The sequence below is a fragment of the Pleurodeles waltl genome, chromosome 4_2 (assembly GCF_031143425.1).
Source record: "Pleurodeles waltl isolate 20211129_DDA chromosome 4_2, aPleWal1.hap1.20221129, whole genome shotgun sequence".
Lineage (NCBI taxonomy): Eukaryota > Metazoa > Chordata > Amphibia > Caudata > Salamandridae > Pleurodeles > Pleurodeles waltl.
Genome location: NC_090443.1, coordinates 484,468,828 through 484,490,858, shown reverse-complemented (window position 1 = coordinate 484,490,858; position 22,031 = coordinate 484,468,828). Strand labels below are relative to the sequence as shown.

Below are 22,031 nucleotides of genomic sequence, written 5' to 3'. Positions count from 1 at the left end.
CTGATGGCTGCCTTGGTTCAAGGAGACCTCCTATGTCCTAGATAGCTGTGCCGCAGCTGATATTGGCCAGGAGTCCATAAAATGGGACAAGCAACCCGAATAGGGAGAGCAGTTGAGGAGCCTTTAGACCTGTTGAGGGTCATCCAGGTCACAAGTAATAGCCCCACTAGAAGAGTTAAGAGGAAAATGCTCAGACAACTGTAATACCCAATGTGGTAGTGCAGTAGGACATCTTGGTTCCTTGTCAACACAGCAAACGGCCTCCTAACCACTGACCCTTGCTGTTTTCAAGGCACGCCTGAATTACTTGACACCCAGCATAGTCAGTCTCCCTCTTTGCCTTTCCACTGCTCAACCACAACTGCAGCAGCAGAGCTCAGTTCACCAGGTAGCAAAACATGAAAGCAACTACAGTTGATCATCTTTAACCTCTTGAGCACAGAATACCTAATCAATGCTGCAAATGCTTGTAGGCCAGCAGAATAACAGCAGATCAATGCCCTCTTAAATATCCCTGTAGCCAGTCCAGTCAGAACTGTCATCAACTCCTTGAATGTAGTTAATTGCCCAAAGGAATGTCTTACATAAAACCCTCACCAAAACAAACATGCTTTAATACAGGAGGTCTTTCTAACATCTGGCCAATGAAATACTTTAGTCAAAGAGATTGAAAGGTCTGCTTTAAGACAGATATCTAGATGGGTGTACAAGCATGTATATAATAGTTCTCCCTTGCCTCTGAAACTGTTCATCATTCCAAGCTTCTTCAGAGACTTCACAAAAACAGAATTGCAGGAGCAAACTGAAGCTGATTGAATCTTTTCTATCAGACAGATCATCATGTCACTTTATACTTTCCAGTCTCTCCATTCAATTAACCTAATCATCTAATTCAAATGCAACTGTTATGCAGATAATACACAAGTCATATTTAAGTATGAAAGACCATCTGACTTTGAGTCTTACTTAAATGGACATTGCCTTTAGCAGTCAAATGAAAGATGCTCTCTAACCACAGCAAAAAAATAAAAAAGTGGCACAAATTGAAATATTAATTTGCGGCATATGGCACAAACACTGCCCATCAACAATATGACCTCAGCAGGCAGGTGTGCCAACAAACAAATGAGCCCAAGTGAGCAATCTAGGAGTAACCATGGACACCAATTTCAATAAAACTAAGATTGGGGTTGTCCAATACGATTCAACTGCGTAGGTTGTCACGTCTTTCCCTTATATTGGCTATAAAGATAGCTGTACCTCCTTTGCTTGAAATGCATGATGTGCACCATTTGCTGAAAGTGTTACCCCCCCTCCACCACCGAAGGTTGGAGGGGGGCTCCCCTTTAGCTGCCATTAAGTCGTAGAAAGACTGCTGCGTTGCCTCTGTACCTCCAAATACCCAGAAGAGGCACGTAGAGTGCCCCCTTTACATGCCTTGGAGGGCATTAACGGGGTACTTCCTCGCAGCTACCCCCATATACCCAGGCCAGACACTGTGGAAGCCTGCCTGTCACTACTGCCAGATATCCAGAAAAGATGCCTGCCGTTTTCTATCCCTGAATATCCTGGACAGACAGGCTACCGCCTTGCACCCCAGTCCAGGGCAGATATGATGGGTGCACGCACCCCTCCCTCTGACCCCGACCTACGCTCCCTTGGCGCATTGGTCATGAGAAAGCTATTCTCCGCGGCTGACGTTGCCCTTTTAAGAGTCGGCCGCTGTTGGATGCTGCAGAGTGTCAGGGGGAGGGTGGGGTGGAGTGATGCAGAAGGGGGGCATTAGGTGGGGTGACAGCTCCTCCGTGATCCCTCGGCCCGCACAGTGACACGAGCAGAGGAGGAGGTAGCAGCGCCCAGCTGCAGGTCTGTCTCATAGCGCCACGCCACAGACCGACCCAACAAATTCTGCGATCAATACCAAGGGGAAGATCGGATCCGAAAAGGTGGGGTGTGCAACTCCAGCAGTACCCGGAGCCCACCATCCACATCATCTATCAGGAGCCTACGGACATCTGCAGACCAACACCCGGACCACCTGCCCACCGACGCAGTATCGGTGGTCCAGTGACTGCGGCATCCCGCGCCGCCCCCAGTGCTGCCTACACCCATCACCTGACTGTGAAGTGTCCGCAGACCAATTCGCGTGAGCCCATCAGCAGCTGCGGTCCAGGAACAGCAGTACCAGCATCCGCGTTTGGTCACTAGAATCGGCAGCCCAACGGCAGCAGTATTATCGTCTGCCCAAAAGCCTCCCTCGTCCGGCGATCAGAGTACCACAGTGTGCATCAGTGGTCCAACGACAGTAATATCTGAGCAGCATCTACCGTCGACTACAAATATAATCTTCTACAGGCATAAGAGGCCAAAGTGCAGCATCCGTGTGTGAACATCGCCCCCCGCCCCAGCCACAGTATTCACGGAATCGCATCGGCGCAGAAGCTCCTGACAATTTCAGCTGACTGAAAGGGTGACTGATCCACTGGGCCGCCGCCAGTGTCCACCAGCAGCATCCACAGACCTCCACAAGCAGGTGAGCCCAGGTTGGTACGAAGGGGCTTTCCAGAAGGGTGGGGGATGGAGAGCAAGGTGTGAGAGGAATCTAGAGTAGTGTTTCCTGCCCTGGCCTACGCACTGTGTTCAGTAACTAACCCAATCTATTCAGGGACCATCAGACGAGATGAAGGCTCCTAGAGATTCCTTAGCCTATCATAAAACGTGTGGCTTTCATAAAGTACTGAGTGCAACCAAAGACACCGGTTAGAGAATTCGGGAACCCTGTGATATGATAACTGCTCACAAACCCAGGATGATGCTACCACACGTTTTTGTAAAGTTAAGTCTTCGGAGAAAGCAAGACCCAGGAGGGCATGTAGTCTACTGAATGTAATGTGGTTTTATGTAACTCTTGTCTGCTAGTTCCGTGGTCCCTTGTCCCTTGGTGAGTTTATATGGGTGGCGGGAGCACATAGAAGCCGAAATTACCCCGTACACATATCCTGAACCACCTTCCCAGACACAGAGCATTAAATGTTAAATCTGGCTGCAGACTCCAATAAACCTAACCAAACCCAGTAATTTCCTGACAATCGGAGCTTGAAAATCCATAGTCATGGTTAAAGAGCATTGCATTCACCCACTGACTCCCCTTGAAGTCTTAAATTACTACTTACAAAGGTGGAGCCAAAAACTGCTGCCCCATCACCAGAGCATACAATCCCCATCCTGACTCCACAATCTGCCAGTAATACCTCGGGAGTCCAGAAAGGTACACGTAAGTGTAGAACCCAGAAGTCTTTAAATCTCCTCTCTAACCACAAGCACCTGCAATCCTTACCATGCCCACCACAGCCTAAACGCCTACCGTATATTGTTCACGTTGCTTTCAAGTGGCATAAGGTTCAGTTAATACATTACGCTTAAGTTTAAAGGACCTGGTATCTGCTTAAGGAATAATTAAAGCTAACAAGGATTCAGAGCACACAGTAAGTTTAGTAGTCATGTCAGTTTATCAGCTATTGCGCACTTACAAGAAAATAGGAAATTCTCAATTGTAAGTGGTTCGCCACTGAATTGAAAGCAGAAAAAATAATGTTTTAGGAATCTACCAGATAAAAAACTTTAATCATCAAATGTAGGCATACGATTATTTAGTAGAATTTCTAAAAAAAAAAACTAAAAAAAACCTTACACATCTAAGAAAACGCTTGCAGTTAAAAACATTTCCATAGCGATTTTTAAAACTCTGAAATCCCTTTTCACTACTCTGGCCTCTTCCAATGTGGTTATTTCTACTCAGTCTTTGGTGAACAATATGTTCCAGTTTTTTCATGGCCATGACACGACGGATCAAATTCAGGAGGAATTATTAAAGGTTTCATAATTTATCCTCTGGTGTGGGTGTTGAAGTAAAGAACGCAACAAGCACCATTATCAGTTCAAGTCTCTTCTAAAAAAAAAAGATGGTGGCTCTTATCTCTAAAAGTAAACCATCACATTTACCACTGGTTCATGAAGGATTCTCGATTCTGGTAAAAAGAAAGAAACTATTGACTCTATCCACGAGACTAAATATTATCTCTCAGTTCTTGCATTGTTCCAGATGAATTTAAAGCCGTAATAGCCCGGCTATTGCTTAAGAAACCCTAACTGGATTCAAACAATTCACTAGATTGTAGGACTGTATCAATGATCCCTTATGCTGACCAACTCCTGGGGGGAAAAAACTGCAAAATGCCGAGACCACATGGATGCTGGATGACATCAAGGCTAGTTGTGGACCATAAGTGAGTACAGAGCCAATGGTAATTTCTGTGATTGATGATGAAATAATTGAGGATGTTAGTGCTGTCGGTACGGCAATCCTATTGGATCAGTCTCCTGCTTTTGATTGTCTACCACTGTCTGTTCATTCAAGGCTTATTGTGCCTTACAAGGTACATCCTTAAGGTGGATAAAGACCTTCCTTTATTAGAGGACTCAAGCTGTTCAACGTGGATCTTACTGGAGTGAGTTTAAACCATGGTATGGGGGGGTGCCAGAGAGTCTTCAATATGTCCCACTTGTTATTTCCATCTGTGTTCACTTGTTTATCTTCTACTTGACACACACGTCCTGTTCAGACTTCACGAAAATTAATCAGACTCCTCAAGAGTCACTCCACAAGCTCTTGAAGCAGTTCAATCATGGATGATAAAATATGTCATAAAGTAGAAACCACCCAAAAAATAAATTACATTTACCTATAACCAACAGCTGAGTCTGCAGTGTTATAACCTTTGTCTATGGGTCATGGAAGCATTAAAAAGGTGTTAAAATGTTGATTTAAAAATATTGGGAGATAGAAATATTGGAAATTAAATATTGCAACACACAAGTATCGCGATGCACATATATCACTGAGAAAAATAGCATTTTTTGATCGAAGTAATGTAAATAATATCAATGTTAATATTGTTTTCATTAATATAGTGCTTAAAATATCTTTTTTAATTATTTTAATATGTTTTAGTTGATATATTCATTTTATGTGTTAAAAAGTGTTTATATGAATTTTAATTATTGGGTTTAAAATATAGCAAGACATTTTAAGTAAATTTGATTTTTTTGTAATTTAACTATTAATTATTATTTGTAAATTAATTATTTAATTGAATTTTAAATATGTAAATTGTGGAATACTTATTTAATTTCATTTTATTTTAGTTGCAGGATGCTAGGTTTGTAGGGGTTTAGGCTGGTAAGATACTTAAGTAATAATTAACAATAAATTATTCATTGTTAAATATTTAATTTGTTTTAGTTATTGTTTTAGGTGCGGGCTGCTCCGTTTAAAGTGGTACAGGGTGAGAAGTTAATAATTGCATAACAATTATTTATTAATTGATACTTTTTTTAGTGCGTCGTAGTTATGTAATTTGATTATTTTTAGTTTTTTAATATATATATATTTTATGTTCATTAATATTTTTTGTATTAAGGGTTTAATATTTTTTCTATATTCATGAGCTTTCTCGTATATGTGATGGGTTTGAAGTGAAGTATTTTTCCTACTCTTGCTTAGATTGCAGTAGGAATAGTAAAATTAACCTCTTCGCAGTTAACACTTTCCCTACTGTTGTGGTGTTTGGAGTGAGAATAGTAAATTTCATCCCTCTGAAATCCAACGCTTTCCCTACTGTTCCACAGATTGGAGTGGGAATAGTACATTCCCCCCCCCTCCTGAAGTCCAACACTTTCCCTACCATTGCATAAACTAGAGTAGGAATAGTGTATTTATCATTCTTAGACTCAATTATTTTTCATAATGTTCAGCTTCGGCTTTTGCTACAACAGGATTTTAAAAGATTGGAAAATAACAAATGGATCCTTTTTCCAACTTGAGGGCTCATTATGGGTTTGGCGGTCACAAAGCAAGACCACCAAACTCGCGCTATGGTGGTGGCATCCCTCCCACCCTATTACAAGATTTCTGCCGGTCTGACCTGGCTCACAGGCGGAAACCTCGAAACAGAGCGTTCCCGTCAGTCAGACCAGCATGAACAGTGCTACGAGATAGCACTTGGCTCTCTTAAAGGGGCAGAGTGCTATCTTGTACCATAGAGGGGGCCAACCAGCGTCCTTGGAATGGGCACTGTCTGCATAGCAGACAGTGCATATTCTGATGGTGCTGAGCAGGGGGGGCCCTGTACTGCCCACAACATGGTCGTGGGCAGTGCAGGGAGTCCCTTTGTGGCCCCCTGCACTACCTTTCCACCAGCCTTTTCATGGCGGGCTCCCTGCCATGAAAAGGCTGGCGGAAAGTAGGGTTGTAATCAGCCAGGCGGCGCTGAGTTCAGCACCGCCATGGCTGATTTCAAGCTCGTCCCACATCATGCCGTCGGGAACCATGTTCCCAGTGGGGACGGCGGTCCTTTGGTGTTAGCGCCAAAAAGTATAAATCAGGGCCAGAGGTCCTAAAAGTTCTACCTAGGCTGCCTGAAATATCTATCACGGAACCAAAACCAGATGTCCATATATTGGCTGCAGTGCTAGGACATGAAATAATAGCCTTGGGTGCAGAGTCTGGAATTCCCACACTAGTCACAGGAAACCAAATCCATACCATGGCTGTAAAGTGTGAAATCTGAACCATGGCCACAAGAACCTAATATGTTAACGTACCTGCCAAAGTCTGACACCTATACAAAGGCCCCTGGAATCTTCAAATCCAGTATTGGCGAAGGAACCTCAACCCCATACACTGGCTGCTGAGCATGAAATCCATGACTAACAAAAACCCTACCATTATTACCTTGCCTGCAGTGTGAAATACCTCCCTCAGCTACAGAGCCTGAATTATGTGCAGTAGGCACTGGTAGCAGTCTGTACATCAAGAGCACTTTCAAAAAAAATGAGAGGCAGGTATATGGTGTATCACAAAAACCATAATACATTTAAAGAAAAGGGACTTTCAGGTCTTCAGCAAGTCAGATAAAAATAATAAAACACAGAACATTAAGGCAATCAAATCCACTTTGGGAAAAAGGAAGTGCAAGTTTCATTTCACACTCCTTAGCAGGTCATAGGCAAGTGCAAAACATGAAAAAGTTAATCACATTATTTTGAAGGACTGTTGTTATACTCAGAAGGGAAATGGGCCACATGAGAGTAAATCTGCTTTACTTAGTAAACTCATCATCCTAGCCCTAAATTGAAATGAAGCACATAAGCATTTCAACTTAAACATTTGATAACGTTTGAGATTGTAGAATTGTTTTCCTGGAAAATATATTTAAACTTAAAAAGTTAAAGTAACAAAGTAGAGACAAAAAGTAGAAGCGTTAGACTCGGAAAATGTAGCAAAAATGCTTGGCTAATTGTTGGAGTAAGTGCTGGGGTGAGGGAGACGTTCAGATTAAAATTTAGGTAATTTTCAAGAGTTAGGATTATTGGGTTAGAGTAAGGTATGATGTGAGGGATGGTGTAAGGTAAGAAGCTCGATTTAGAGTATGGAGTTCGAGTTAGATCTAGGGTAAGAATTAGGAATCGTTTAAGTGACAGGGTTAGGATTAGTTTAAATTTAGAGTTTGGATGAAGGTAAAAGAATGATTTAATTGTTATGGCCATACTTATTCAAGGTTTAATGTTAGGGTTGGGGTGGTTGATGGGAGTGTTTGTTGCAATAAGGGATGGTCTGAAGTTAGGTTTAGGAGTCATTTATCATAGATTTAGAGTAAATAAAGGTGTAAGTGATTAGGTGAAGGATTCTGTAAGAAGACTGTGCGGGACCAAGATGGTGCCACTTGTACTCCTTCGTGAATTATAAGACACAACGCGGTGCAAGGTAAAACTAAAGGCTCCAGTTAAGTAGGGGGTAACAAGGGACAGGTTAAAGGCTAATTTATCTCTGTAAATTCATAAATGTACTGGCAAAACAATATAAAATATATTTTTTGTAATCTGGCGTAGTTCTATTCTCCTACCGAGCATAATGTATACTGTTTATTAATATTCTAACATATGGCCTGACTTAGCTAAAACTGCTAGCAGTTAGTGCATAAAGAAATCCTAGAAACGTGCAATGGGAACTCGGAATGGATATATTTTTTTAATAGAAATGTGACAGCATGACCTTTCAAAATGTACAGATTTGCAAATATTTCTCTAATCGTCTGGGGGTTTATGTCATGTTACCAGAATTCGTGTCTACCACTTAGCTGAGTTTTATGTCTCCATAGCACTTTCAGAGTCTAGGCACGTTTTATGGTTTGGGGATTCTTGTTGACCAGGGCCAAGATGGTTTCTGTCATTGTCTTGGTCAGCAAGTATCTGGCTGTCCAAAGACTTAGGTAGTGTTGGTTTGTATTGTGTAATGGGTCATGCAGGATGTGCCCGATCCTTTCAGGGATTTTTGTTATATCTAATTTAGATGGGTGAGTGCACTGAAGGACTTTACAGTTCATTTAGTCCAGATGATGCACTCTATCTATTGCCTGGCTCCAGTATGTAGGCTAACTTGTTGTAAATGGTTTTGGGATACAGGTAGATGAGCCTATATGTGTACCCAGCTGATTTGGCAATGCAGAGTCAACAATATATCTTTGGTGCAGTGTTGTGCATGTAATGGTGCCAGGAGATGTATCTTGTATGTTCTATTAGTGTAAGACGCTACATATGCATATGGCTGGACCAAAGTTACTAAGGTGCAATGTTGGATGGTAAATGCTGTTGGGAATATGGGCGGCATGCTGCCTGATGTGTTCTGTAGGAATTTTGTATATTATTTCCTGGTGTTGGGTGTTGTAAGGAGAACTGCAATAGCATATCATAAAGGTATCTGAGCAGTGTTGGGTCCAGGCGAGGCCTTCTCTCCTAGATGTTCTGCTGCAAGCTGGTTGCCCTGTGAGATAAAAGCAAACAGTGAAAACTAAGCAGGCGTTGCATTCATGGATCCATAAATCACACAGTCAATTAGTTGACCTAAAACAATTAATAAGTAAAATGGTGATAAGGGAAGAGAGGAGTCGGTGATTCTCTAGCTGAAGTGTCCTATGATATTCCAGACCTTGCCAGTACCAAATCTTCTTTCAGCTCATGTCCTGGGCAAGCTTGAAATATGTGGGTTAGGTAACACTGTGAGCTGGTGATGGGCCTAGTGTTACCCCAAGCAATGATAAGGCTGCTTCTGGACCCCAGGGACTGGAGGTGAGGAGCTGGACAGAAGGGGACTGTCTGGAGTCCTCATATGCAGGAGGGTATGAAGAACGGGTGAGAGGCTGAGCGGGCTGTGGAAGAAAAGCAAGCAAGGAAAGCAAAGGAACCTATCGCATCATGAGCCTGATGAAAAAAACTATCCAGTTATAATGGAAGTGGATTCATAGAAAAGGTTTAAAGACTGATTCACATATGATGTTAGTGCATCAGATAAGAGCACAGATGAGTGTATAGATATGTGCGGTGTTGAATAAGAATGCAGGTTCTGACCCCTTATGAAATATTGAAGTAAAAAGAAGAGAAGCAAATGAAGGGAAGGTGATCTACAAAAGGAGAACACTGAAAACTAAAGGACTGGCATAGCTGCCCGGACACTGAAGCACACTTGTTATAAGGAGGATGTACATATGTGATCAGAAAATCTAGTCATTCACAGGACAGGAGACCCAATGACTGATGTAGATGGAACCATAATCCTATGAAGTACTCTGTCACGGATGGAAGCAGAGTGTAAATGACCCTCATACAGACCAATGGCAGAAGTGGGCCCTAAATATTTCAATGTGAATATATATTTATAAATATGGGTGTGTTATTTAGTGTTTTTTTTTTATTACAAGATGCTAGCAAATAGCTAAGGAAAGAATCTAGCAAGAATTATTAAAGTGATATATTCCACCCCAAAGGTTTGTCACAAGATTTAGCCAACACCAAAATCCTTCCCTACAAACATAATCTGTGACATTTCATGTAACAAAATGCCTGTTTGTAGGCTTTAATCCAGAAACATAACAATCTACCCTTAAATAGATATTTACTTTAACATATGTTTCTCAAAATCAGTGTCATGCCTACTGCATCTAACACAGCTTTTCATAATAAACAGATTGGACTTATGCATCAGAAATATTTTTCCTATTGAACAACCAGGCCTCAAGCAGTTATCATTGTCCTGTTACCATAACCAACTGAGGCCTCCTATATTGAGCTTAACCTTTCCCACGAGGCAACCACCGGTTATACAGTCATAAAGGTACACGGTACACACAATTAGAGTTGGAAAGACAAAATACTATCTCTCCTATGAGGGCCTCACAAGGATTCTGACATTGCAAACCTTCTATACCCACGGTTTGTTAGAGGGGGTAAACAGCACCAATACAGTTTCTTACAACAGTACTCTGTGAGATTTCAGTTAACAAAATACCTATCTATGGATACTGAATAATAACACTGTACCTTTAAATGTCTATTGACTTTAACAATTAACAGGGGTGTGGAATTCCTATATTGTTTGGTGTCAAGGATAACAAATTCTCATGTTTATTGTGTCCTTAGGACAAACAGGTCCAAACCCTGCAGCGCAAACCCTTTGGCTTCCAGTTTACAGTATCACATTATGGATCAGGGAAAGACATTGTCAGCAGTTAAGATAACATTTCTGTCCATATGTTAATGCTGTTCGAACTTGTATTTGTAGTTCATTAATGCAAAGCCTTTATTATTAGGGTGAGCACTCTAGGGAAACGGTGTAAGCTCAGACTGCACTGCTGACAGTAGTCCCAATATAAAAATGTGTACACCCGTTTGTAAAGTTAAACACTATGAGGCTACATACAATGCTCCCTGATTCGATGTAAATATTTGAAAAGCTTGAAAGCGAGACTATTTAGTCTTTGCCTGCAAAATAAATGTTCACAAAAATGCAACTAGGAAAAAAGTGTTTTGCTTAACTGCTGTGACATTTTGGGTACTTTTTCTTGAAGCATCATCTGCTAAAATGTGTTGATGGACTTTAGTATTCCCAAAAAGTCCATAATGGAAAATCAATGAAACCAGTTTCAACAAGATTATGGGAAACATGAAAATAAACTATCACTTGCAAAGGAAATAGGTCTGACACCAGTGGTCAGCCTTTTGGTTTTGTCAATGAATGTCTTGTTTTACCATGGTTTTTGTAAAACCTTGTTGTTGTGGGAGCTGCCAGACCCTCACTACTATAACAAACATTAAAAGCAATAATACTTTTTGGTCTCAAAAAGCACACATTGCAACAGTTGTCACTGGAACTGAACAAAACTACTTTGTGTGTGGATATGCTCCTTGTGAAAGAGCAGAATGCTGTCACTCACAGTGAAGTGATCCTATAGACTGATAGAGAGAGACAGACAGAATTTTAAAGTTTTATTCCTGCCCTTGAGTACATTTTCAATCTTTCTCAGTAAGGAACAATATTGGAAAAGAGCTGATGAAAACCTCTAAAACACGTAAGTTAGTAGGTTTGCACAGACTTCAAAGCGCATTCCAACACTGCAACTATTACTTTACGCTACCTCCAGTCCCAGTTCATAGATCTGTGGACAGGTGGCAAAATACAGATATTGCTAGAATTCAAACTCTACTAAAGTATGAGCCATGAAATAATTAGAGAGCTATTATCAGAGCTCTTATTTAATGAGATTGTTGCCATAATTTATCCCTGTACTATGTGGCACCAAAGGGACAAGTGGATGTTTTTAAAGGACAAGTAGATTTAGGAAGCAACCTGTCACATGGACGAGTAGATATTTTATCAAATTCCACACCCCTGAATCAATATGGCAGGCCTACTGCATTTATAGTTACATTTTTATTATAAAAAGCAGGCCTATAACCTTTATCATTGGCTTCTCACCAATATTAACTCAGAAGTATTGTTTTGTCTGGAAGCGTTCCCCCAAATGAACCAACAGGTATACTGTAATAAATCATAAATATGTCCAAAATACAGTTGCATCAAAACAATATAAAATCCCTACTGATTAATGATTACCATAATGAAAATGATCTATCCCTATGGTTTGTTTGGGTGGGTCATCAACAACTAAACCTTTGCTTACTAAGGTCATCTACAAGATTCCATGTCACAAAATACCTGCCTACAGGCTTTAGCACAGTGTCATAACAATCCACCCTTAAAAACCTATTGTTTTTCACACTTGCTTTACACAATACACAGGTTAGACCTACTGGCGTTGTCATAATGTTTTATAACAAACCTATCAAATCTGGCATTACCTTTTCAAACGAATCAGTGAAGCTCTACCCTTCACCACTGGCCTTATACCTTACCCACCACTTACCCAGTCAAATCCATATACCTGGCAACCATCATGCATACAGTTATACAATTACAAATATATAGGAAAATAAAACAATCTACAACCCCTCCCAACAGGGCCAAGCAAGAACTATCACAGCGAAAACTCACATGGTTTGTCAGAGTGGGTGGCCAATGTCAAAAGCCTTCCGTACTAAGGTAAACTGTGACATTACAAGCACCAAAATCTATGTTTATAGTCTGGAACACAAAGTGATAACACCCAATTGTTAAAGGCTTAGTGGGCAAATCTTCTTAACAATAAATAAGGTAGACCAACTGGCTTTGTCATACCATTTTATAATAAGCAGACCAGACCTAATGCATTGGACGTAATGTTTCCCAGGCATGTAGTTTGTCACTATAATCAACTTACTCCTACATTTGTAAGTGTTAGTTTTTCACAAGGCAACCATCAGGCACACAGTTTCAAAATTAGTAAGATATACAAACCACAGTTGACAGAGCAAAATACTATCTCATACACCAAAATACATCAAAATACACCACAATGTACGCTCACGCCTAAACAATGCAAGAATCAGCGATAGAGCCCTGGACTGGGTCACCTCTTTTCTCACCGGCGGAACTCAGAGAATCCACCTCCCCCATTCCACTTGGAGGCCACCAAAATCATCTGCGGCGTACCCCAGGGTTCGTCCCTCAGCCTGACCCTCTTCAACATCTACATGGCCCCGCTCGCTAACATCGCCCGATCCCACATCCTCAACGTAATCTCATACGCCAACGACACCCAGCTGTTCCTTTCCCTCACCAAGGACTCCGCCAAGACCAACCTCCAACCAACCTCCACAAAGGAATGAAGGCCATCACTGAATAGATGAAGAGCAGCTGTCTCAAACTCAAATCCAACAAGACGGAAGTCCTCATCTTCGGCTCCACCCCCTCCACATGGGATGACTCCTGGTGGCCTGCCAATATCAGAGCTGCTCCGACTCCCACCGATCACGCACACAACCTTGGATTCATCTTGGACTCCTCATTATCCATGACCCAGCAAGTCAACGCCATCTTCTCCTCCTGCTTCAACACCCTCCGCATGCTCTGAAAGATCTACCAATGGATACCAACCGAAACCAGAAGAACAGTCACCCAAGCCCTCGTAAGCAGCAAACTGGACTACGGCAATGCCGTCTACGCATGAACCATGGCTAAACTCCAGAAGAGGCTGCAACGCATCCAGAACGCCTCCGTATGCCTCATCCTGGACATCCTCTGCCACTGCCACATCACAGATCACCTGAGAAACCTGAACTGGCTCACAGTCAACAAGAGAATCACCTTCAAACTCCTCACCCATGCTCACAAAGCACTGCACAACACAGGACCCGAATGCCTCAACAGACACTCTCCTTCTACACCCTGACCCGGCATCTCCGCTCTGCGTACCTCACCCTCACAACCGTTCAAGATGTCCGCAGAACTATAACCAGTGGTAGACCATTCTCGCACCTCACTGCCAAAACGTGGAACAATCTTCCCACCCACCTGCGCCAGACCAAAGACCTCCTTATCTTCAGGAAACTTCTCAAGACTTGGCTGTTCAAGCAGTAGCACAACCCCTCCTCGTCCCCCCCCCCTTTCCCCTTCCTCCTCCGCTCAGTGCCTTGAGACCCTCACGGGTGAGTAGTGCGCTTCACAAATTCCTGATTGATTGATTGATCTCTCCTAAGATGACCTATCAAGGATTCTCACTCACGGAGCAAAATTATGTCCACGGTTTAGCACACAGGGTAACTAACACCTAAACCCGTGCCTACTTTGTTAATCTATGAGATTTCATGTAACAAAATACCCACGTGTAGGCATTAATGTGGAGCAATAACAATCCATGTTTAAATGCTCTTTGACTTAACAGATGATTTTCCTAACAAATATGTCAGGCCTACTGCCTTTATCAAAACATTGCTATGTTATGTGTATTTGTATACTGCACCATAACCCTCAAGGGTATCCTGGCACTGAGCAGATGTGTGTGCCTAGCCCTGTCTATGGTATATTGGTTAATTGAAAAGTCAGGTCTTCAGCTTCTTGCAGAATTCAAGAAGAGAGTCGGAGGTTCTGATGTGGAGTTGAAGGCCGCTCCACGCTTTGGGCCCTATTTAAATTAAGAGAATGCCCGTCCTCCTGGTCTGGTTCTGTGTGTGTGAGGGATGTGTGCGAGTAGGAGTCCTATGGAGCGGAGGTGTCTGGGTGGTTGTTGGAAGGAGATGCTACTGTTCAGGTAGGTGAGGCTTCAGTTTTGTAGTGCCTTAAATGTGTGGTAAGGAGTTTGAATTGACCGTGTTTGTGTATCAGGAATCAGTGAAGATACCCTGAGGTGTGGTGTGATGTGAGTTGGGTGTGGGAAGTTGAGGATGAGTCTGACTGCCAAGTTCTGGATGGGTTGTAGTCTTCATTGAGTTTCTTGGTGATCCCAGATGAGACAGTGTTTCCATAGTCCAATTTACTGATGACTAGGGTGTATGTGACAATGTTGATTTGGAGCCATCTGAAGATCTTCCTCAGCATCTTCATGGTGTGGGAGCAGGATGTAGAGATGGCTTTGACTTGTGTAGTCATGTCCAGTTTGTGGTCGATGATTACTCAGAGGTTCCTGGTGAGGGTCAGTGTTTGGTCAGCCACCAGTGGGAGCCCCATGGTGAGATCCTCTTGCCCAAGATCACTGCTTGTGTCTTATCAGTGTTGAGCTTGAGACGGTTGGCTTTCATCTAGTTAGCGACTTTGGTCATGCAGGCAGTAAACTTATGTTGGGGATCTTGTCCGAGAGGAAAAGTATAAGTTGGTTGTCATCAGTGTAGGAGAGGATATTGACTTTGTGTGCATAGATGATATTGGCAGGAGGAATCATGTATGTTTTGAAGCAGAAGGGGCTGAGCGATGAACCTAGATGCACTCGCAGATGAGTCTGTGGGCTTTAGAAGAGTAAGGTGCCAAAATAACAGTTTGTGTTCTATCCGTTAAGAAGAAACAGATCCAGTGGAGAGTTGGTCCTCGGATGCCAATCTTGTGTAGGCACCTGGGTGAGGATGGGGTGCGAGATTGTGTCAAATGCTGCAGAGAGGACTGGGAGAATGAGGGCTGCCGTGTCTCCTCAGTCGAGGATCAAACAGATGTTGTCTGTGGCAACAATGATTGCTGTTTCTATACATCAAGGAGCTGATGGTATCTGAGGTGGTTGGTAAGGTGTGGGTTGATTAGTTTCTCTAGCACCTTTGCCAGGTATGGTAGGAGGGAGATGGGCCTGTAGTTGAAAAGCGTGTCTGGGTCAGCATGTGTTTTCTTGAGCAGGGGCATGACAGTAGCATGTTTCCAGGAACCGGGGATGTGGCTGTCGATGATGGCACTGAGAATGGGTGTTAATGGTTCACTGACCGTAGGAGTCCTTTGGTAAAAGCGCGTTGGGGGCAACGGTCAGATGGAGCACCTGAGTGAATGGTCTCCATGGTAGAAGCTATTTTGATGGTGGTGTTCTCCATGTGCACTCCAGCTGATTGTGGTGGCAATTTGTTAGCTTGAGTTCCTCAATATACCAGATGGTCTGTGGTCGGCTCTTACCACTGGGTTGCGCTTGAGTGTAGTTAGGGTGTCAGCGCATGCTGTGATCCAGCTATCAAGGTTCTTGATGACTTTCAGCAAGTTGTTGGAATGCTCGGAGCTGGTGCTTGAAGAGGGCGAAGCCCACACTTCTTCGGTCAAAACATTTCATAATAAACATATCAGGTCTCTGGCCATGTTCATTGGTTTGCCCACCATAACCAACTCAGCCATGCTATATGGAGTAGACATTTTCCCACCAGCCAAAAAGTGCAAAACAAGCAGTCATTTTAGTGGAAGCAAATAAATTTGGCCCAATCAAAACCTGTACTCCTAAGAACCAACATGTGGATGGAGCATTAGCCGCTGTAACAGTAGTACTCTGAAAGATCTTTTCTGTTGATCATATAAGTTAAAGCAACAGCTACATTGTCAAGCCAGACCTAAACATCCTTGTAGATTTGTGTAGCCCTGGATATCTCATAGTACTCTGAAACACAAAAGTGTACTCTGAAGTCTAAACGTTAATGTTGAAAATGGAGACTGCTGGTACTGTAATATATTTCTCATGACTGCCCTCCACCTGTTTGAGGTGCTGCCAGAAAAACAAACACCCCATAATATCTAGTTATCTGACACATTAACAGCATTACAATGCCATGAGTGTGCCCCCAAAAGTACAAATTCAGGCAGCCACACTGCTGCTGACTCAGGGAGTTAGATAAACAAACAAAAGAACCACAGCTGTGTGGAGGGGAAGCACTTTTTTCTGCAGAAGCACACAACTTCTTTCTAATCAAAACATATACTCCTGCCTACCGAGCTGAGCCAAAGTCCCTCTCTGTAGTACTCCTAAAGCATTTTTTTTGTTGATCATGACAGCTGTGCTGTGAAGCCATCAAAAAAGTGTAAGGCATTACTAAATCTTGAATAAACTAAACCTTCAGGGGGCAACTTAGTGGTTATCAAAGTGTCAGGTCTGTCCCATTTGTACAGTGAGTGTGCAGCGAGTCAATGGGTTGCTGTTTAAAGTGATTGAAGCATCTGATCTGCAGGCCTTAGGCTGCACCAGAGGTTAAACATCAGCTCTAAGAAAAAACAACCAAGCTTAGGCTTCTTAATGGACTGATGGGATTTGTTACACCTATGCTGGCTTATCGATGCCCATATGCCAGAGAGGGCTGCCTTGGACTGAGCCATGAGTTAGAACTGTACAGGACTTGCGAAACCCGTACCACCGTGTTTTGGCGATCCCATATGCCAGGAGAGGCCACCAATAACGTTGTTACTGTGAGAGTTCTGAGGCTCATAATCACAGTGGTGGAGGCATTTGCTCAAGAGGAATCTGTGCCTGTGCTGTAAAGTACCACTGTAACCCTGTAGGCCAGGAAGGGCTGCTGTTGCCAACGTTGCTAACAAGTTTTGAGCTGTTGCTCAAGGAAAAGACTACGGTTGTGTTCCTCGGGTTGAACCCACATAGCAAGAAAACTGCCCCCAATAGAGCCCCAAGAAAGCCACAGACCATGTCGTACCCTTCCTGGCTCCAGTCATAAGCAGAAGAAAGGATTCTCTCCCTACCCCTTGACTTCTCCGAGCAAGATCAGAAATCACAGGTGCTCATGCTGTGTGCACTTGCTGCAACACTGAAAACCTCAGTGCTGCAGGAGCGGGTAAGACTTGAACTGGGCCTGTTGGAGGACTCGTTGCTAACGGTACTGCAGCACCATAGACACTTTTGAGTAATACCTTAAGTGTAAATGGACATCTCTTGAGTACGGCCTCTTGGTGAGCATTCCCTGGATGTGGCCACCGATCAGTAGGGAAGAACTCCAAACAAATTATGGGGAAGAAACTTGGACACGGCTTTGCCAGACAACTACTAAAGCCCTGACCTCAAGGGAATTGTGTTGTTGCTTCTGAATGTCGTTATTCATTTGCATGTGTAGAATTAGAAATAAAATACTTATGGGTCGTGTTCACTTACGTATATGTACACTTCCCTCCGAGGAAGACTTTGACTGCTTGGCCACAGCCACCACTGAGAGCCAAGTGCACAAGGGGTATTTGGCCCAGTTGTTCAGGATCCATAGAAGGTAGGGATGCTGGGACACCAGGAGTGAAAGGCCTCAACCACCACTGTTGGACCCAGTAGCTCCTCTGTGCCCTGTGGCCCTCTGAAAGGGGTTCTGACAATTACTCTAGCTATAGAGTTGACATCACCTACTCTGGCCTTACGATCGTTAACCTGACTGTCCATATCCCGGGATTGGGATGAAGCCCCAAGCAGTGCCAGTGACTGCGATTAATTCAACAATTATATACATCATTTTTTTTTTGATGCCTTAAGTGTGACAGGTGTGCCTAGACATAGATCTCATGCTCACTGTACCACTAGAATCAAACTATACCTGGCTTATGAGCCCATAAGGCCGAAACCTGTCCTGGGTTGTTTGTATTCTAGTTCAGGGAGGACCTGGCCTGGCAGTTCAGACTGGACTGTTCCCATGAGGAAGAGGGTTGAGGCTGATTTGCATATGGCTAGTCCAAACTGACATGGCATGGTGGGTAAAAACTGATGGATTGGGATGCAGCCCGAGTGATCACCAGTGGCTGAGATTAATTCAAGCATTCCATCCATCACTTTGATTTTTGATGTCCATATGCCAGGTTCAGATCCTTAAATTGCTACCCCACCTGAAGAACCCAAGTCCCCCAATATGACAAACAGAGCTTCATGGCCAGGCTGGCTGACATACGAGGCCCTGCAATCAAGGCTTGAAATCTCAAACCATGATCGATAAAATGGTGAGGGAGCAGGTAACACCATAGCAGAGCACAAACAGCGCCCAAGCATCTTCCAACCATTTTTTCTGAAGGTGCACACTGCACACGTAAAAATAGGTGCCACATCCGGACGCCATTTGAAATTACCTTTAATAAACACATATACTTTCTTACATATGCAATTAGTTATGACACAGTGTCCCGTTTCACAAAACGAAAGAACAAACCCTTCCTGACCTCGCCATCATAAGACAATCAAGTCCCTAAGTTTGGCTATCTCACCCACATCTTCTTCATCAGTATATGTTTCTCAGTTATTTATAATATTTGAATAGCAAGCTGTACATTCAAGGTTGTCTGAAGACGCTCATTTTCCAATTCCCACACTATCAACACTTTCTCAATGCTCAAACAAACATTATCGTTTTAAAATAACTGCACCTCTAACATTCTGCTTTATATGTACATCTACCTTTCTACTCCTGTCACTGTGCCTTGACATGCAACAGATCGTCAGTTGGCTGCTTCCTACAAAGAACACATAGACAATGCTCTTAGAAAATCTCTCCAAACTGTACCTTCTTCCACAGAACTGGCAACATAATCTAAACTTAACTGTAGGCATTGCAGCCCTCAATAGCTCCAGTGGTTGCCCACCAATTTTAAAATCAGGTCTTTTGGTGCACCCCCAATGTGGCTTTCATTGCCAAGTGCTTTAAAAAAACTGTACAATAGTATTCAAATCAATTAAAATTTTGGGTTTGACCATTCATTTCACATTTTCTACACCTAAAAGGCATTAGTGCATTTTCACAGAACAGTAGAAAGGTTAAAATTGCAATTATGGAAGAACTGAGCAAAAGGAGATTGATAGACTAAAGCAACTGTGGGATAAATCAGACATAAAGGTGGGAGAAAAATACAGGTAAACTAAGAGCTCATAATTAGATTTCATGGAGACAGGCTAGATAACACTTCACCATTTTGTGTCTTAGCTGGGCTAGTTGCAGCTCAAGTGAAGGATTTTTGTGAGAACTATAGGTTGAAATTTGAGGTTCTCCAGATGCAGTATTTCTGTACACCAATGCATTGCTTTCCTCTAGAGTTAGGGAGTGTTTTGGCTAAGTTAGGCACATTCCCCAGGTAATTGTTGTGAGAAAGGACCTCTTTTGACATGGTTAGCCCCCTTTTTGCCTGGTATTTGATGTGATTTCAAAGTTGTTAGTTCCCAGGGCCCCTGCTTACCAGGTTCCCTGAGCCAGATTTCTTCCCAAAACTGTTGTGATTTATTGGCACAATTGGCAACACCTTAGCTGCCACTATAAATCCCTAGCAAATGGTACTTAGGTACACAGGGCACTAAGGGTACTAGGGGTACGTCCCAGAGGGCAGCAGCAGCAATTGTGCCACCCTCAAGGACGATGCATCCAAGTGCACCCCGCACTGTCCTTGCAGGCTGAGTGACTTGGTGCAATCCCAAAATGCAAAACTGACATGACATCACAGTCTGTGTGCCCTGTCCACTATACACTGCATCCAATATAGGTAGGCCACACGTCTGGCAGTCCTTTCGGCCCTAAGGCAGGGTGCACTATAATGCATGTGGGGGCATAGATGCATTGGCAATATGCCCCTACTATGTCCTTGCCAAACCTGGGACATAGTAAGTGAAAAGAGCAGCAATTTGACATTCATGTACTGTACACTGGTCAGGATGAGTTTCACAGCTACATGAGGGCCACTCTGAACCCTGAGTTGTTTGGTATCAAACAACTCAGAACAATAAATCCAAACTGGCACCAGTATTGGATTTATTGCAAAATGTAGCTAGGGGCCACCTTAGAGGTACCCCCTGCAAAAGCTAACTAACCCTGGCATGGTTGCTGTCTGGTCGCATCCAGCCTGCCACTACTAGTCAAGATTCTGGAACCCTAGGGTCAGAGCCCTTGCTCTCTGAGTTCAGAAAACAAAGCTCTTTCTGGGTAGAGGTGTTACACATCCTCCCCCAGGAATTTGCACTGCCCTGCCAGCGAGCTTCAAAGAGCTTACCACCTTTGAAACTCGAACCCCAGCCCTGCTGCTAGAAGCAGATGGCCACCCCCATTGCAACCCCCACGTTTGGAGGGAACAATGGTGGGAAAATGCAAAAAGGACAGGAGGAGTGGCCACCCCTAACTTGCACCACCCCAAAGGTGTTGCATGTGAGGTGACTTCTCCATTTCATTTTCCTCCATCTGGCATGTTAGAAAAATAGCCTATCAGGGATATGGAAGTGACCTCTGCCCACAGGAAGTGGTCACATAGTATGTGTAGCCACTTTAAGGTAGATGACCCATTGGTCACTACTAGGTACTCCCCTAAACATCCACTAAATGCAATATTTAGTGGACACCCTTAAACCTGCAGATCAGATTCCAAGGACACAAGAAGTCCTGCAACAAAGAAGTCCCAAGGCTTGAGACCTGCATTCCTGCTGCATAAAGAAAAAGGTGCCAAACCCTGCCTGCTGCCCCCAGGACTCGACAGTCACTGCTGAGGGGTTGCATGGACATTGGACAGACTCTACAAAACCCAAGAGAACCTCCACTCTTCTGAAAATCACCAAAGATCTTCCTCCACAGTGAAGACATCACTCCCTGCAACAAAGAAGCAAAAGACCAGTGAAGTCCTGTTCACTGACCGCCCGCTGACCAAGAAGCCGGACACAGCAGCTGAACCAAATTCCATGTGACTGACCCAGAGGGCAAACCCTGCAAGTGTGTTAAGTGTGGTGGCACTGTGACCCCCAGAGGCTGGACTATGCAATATCCTGGGATACTGGTCACCCAAAGTCGGACACCAAGAGAAAAGGCCACTCCTGACTCTCAAAGTAGCAGGAGCAAGCCCCAGTCGAGGAACTTCAGGACCCAGAACCAACCCCTAGAGTGGCCCTTCTGACCTGCAATCCACACTCAAAGTGACCTGCCTCCTGCTTCCAAGGGCACCTTTGCGCACAGCTCATGGCTCACCTATCGGCTCTACGCCTGGCCTCCCAAGGCCCTGCATCGGAGAACCAGCTCATGGTTCTAAGGGTTTCCCACCCTGTGCGACCTCTACACTCCAAGGGGACCCACCAGACTCACCTTGGAGTCTGCCTGTGCATTGCTTTTCCATGTGGTCCACCGCAGTGGTCCTGCACCAGCTTCAAGAACTTGTCAGCAGCTGCTCCCACCGAATACCGGGAACCACACAAACTTTCTTGGTTGGTCCCTAGGAAATCTCAATGACCTCGACATACAAACAAGAGGAGATATTGGTAAACACATTGCCTTATTGTATATGCATTTTTAAAGTTTTCCTCCATTGATTACTATGG

The 22,031-nt window shown here is 43.6% G+C and overlaps 1 protein-coding gene across 2 annotated transcripts in view; it reads left to right on the top strand.

Annotated features, from left to right (window-relative positions):
* The first annotated feature begins 1,770 nt into the window (after positions 1-1,770).
* The window catches only part of RTBDN (retbindin), a 138,166-nt gene continuing 117,905 nt past the window's right edge, over positions 1,771-22,031 (top strand). Inside the window, exon 1 of one of the 2 annotated variants that reach the window (XM_069231859.1) lies at positions 1,771-2,533. The gene's annotated coding sequence lies outside the window, so the exon portion shown is untranslated. Of the gene's footprint in view, positions 2,544-22,031 lie in introns of both variants that reach the window. The other variant, XM_069231860.1, reaches the window with a different exon arrangement.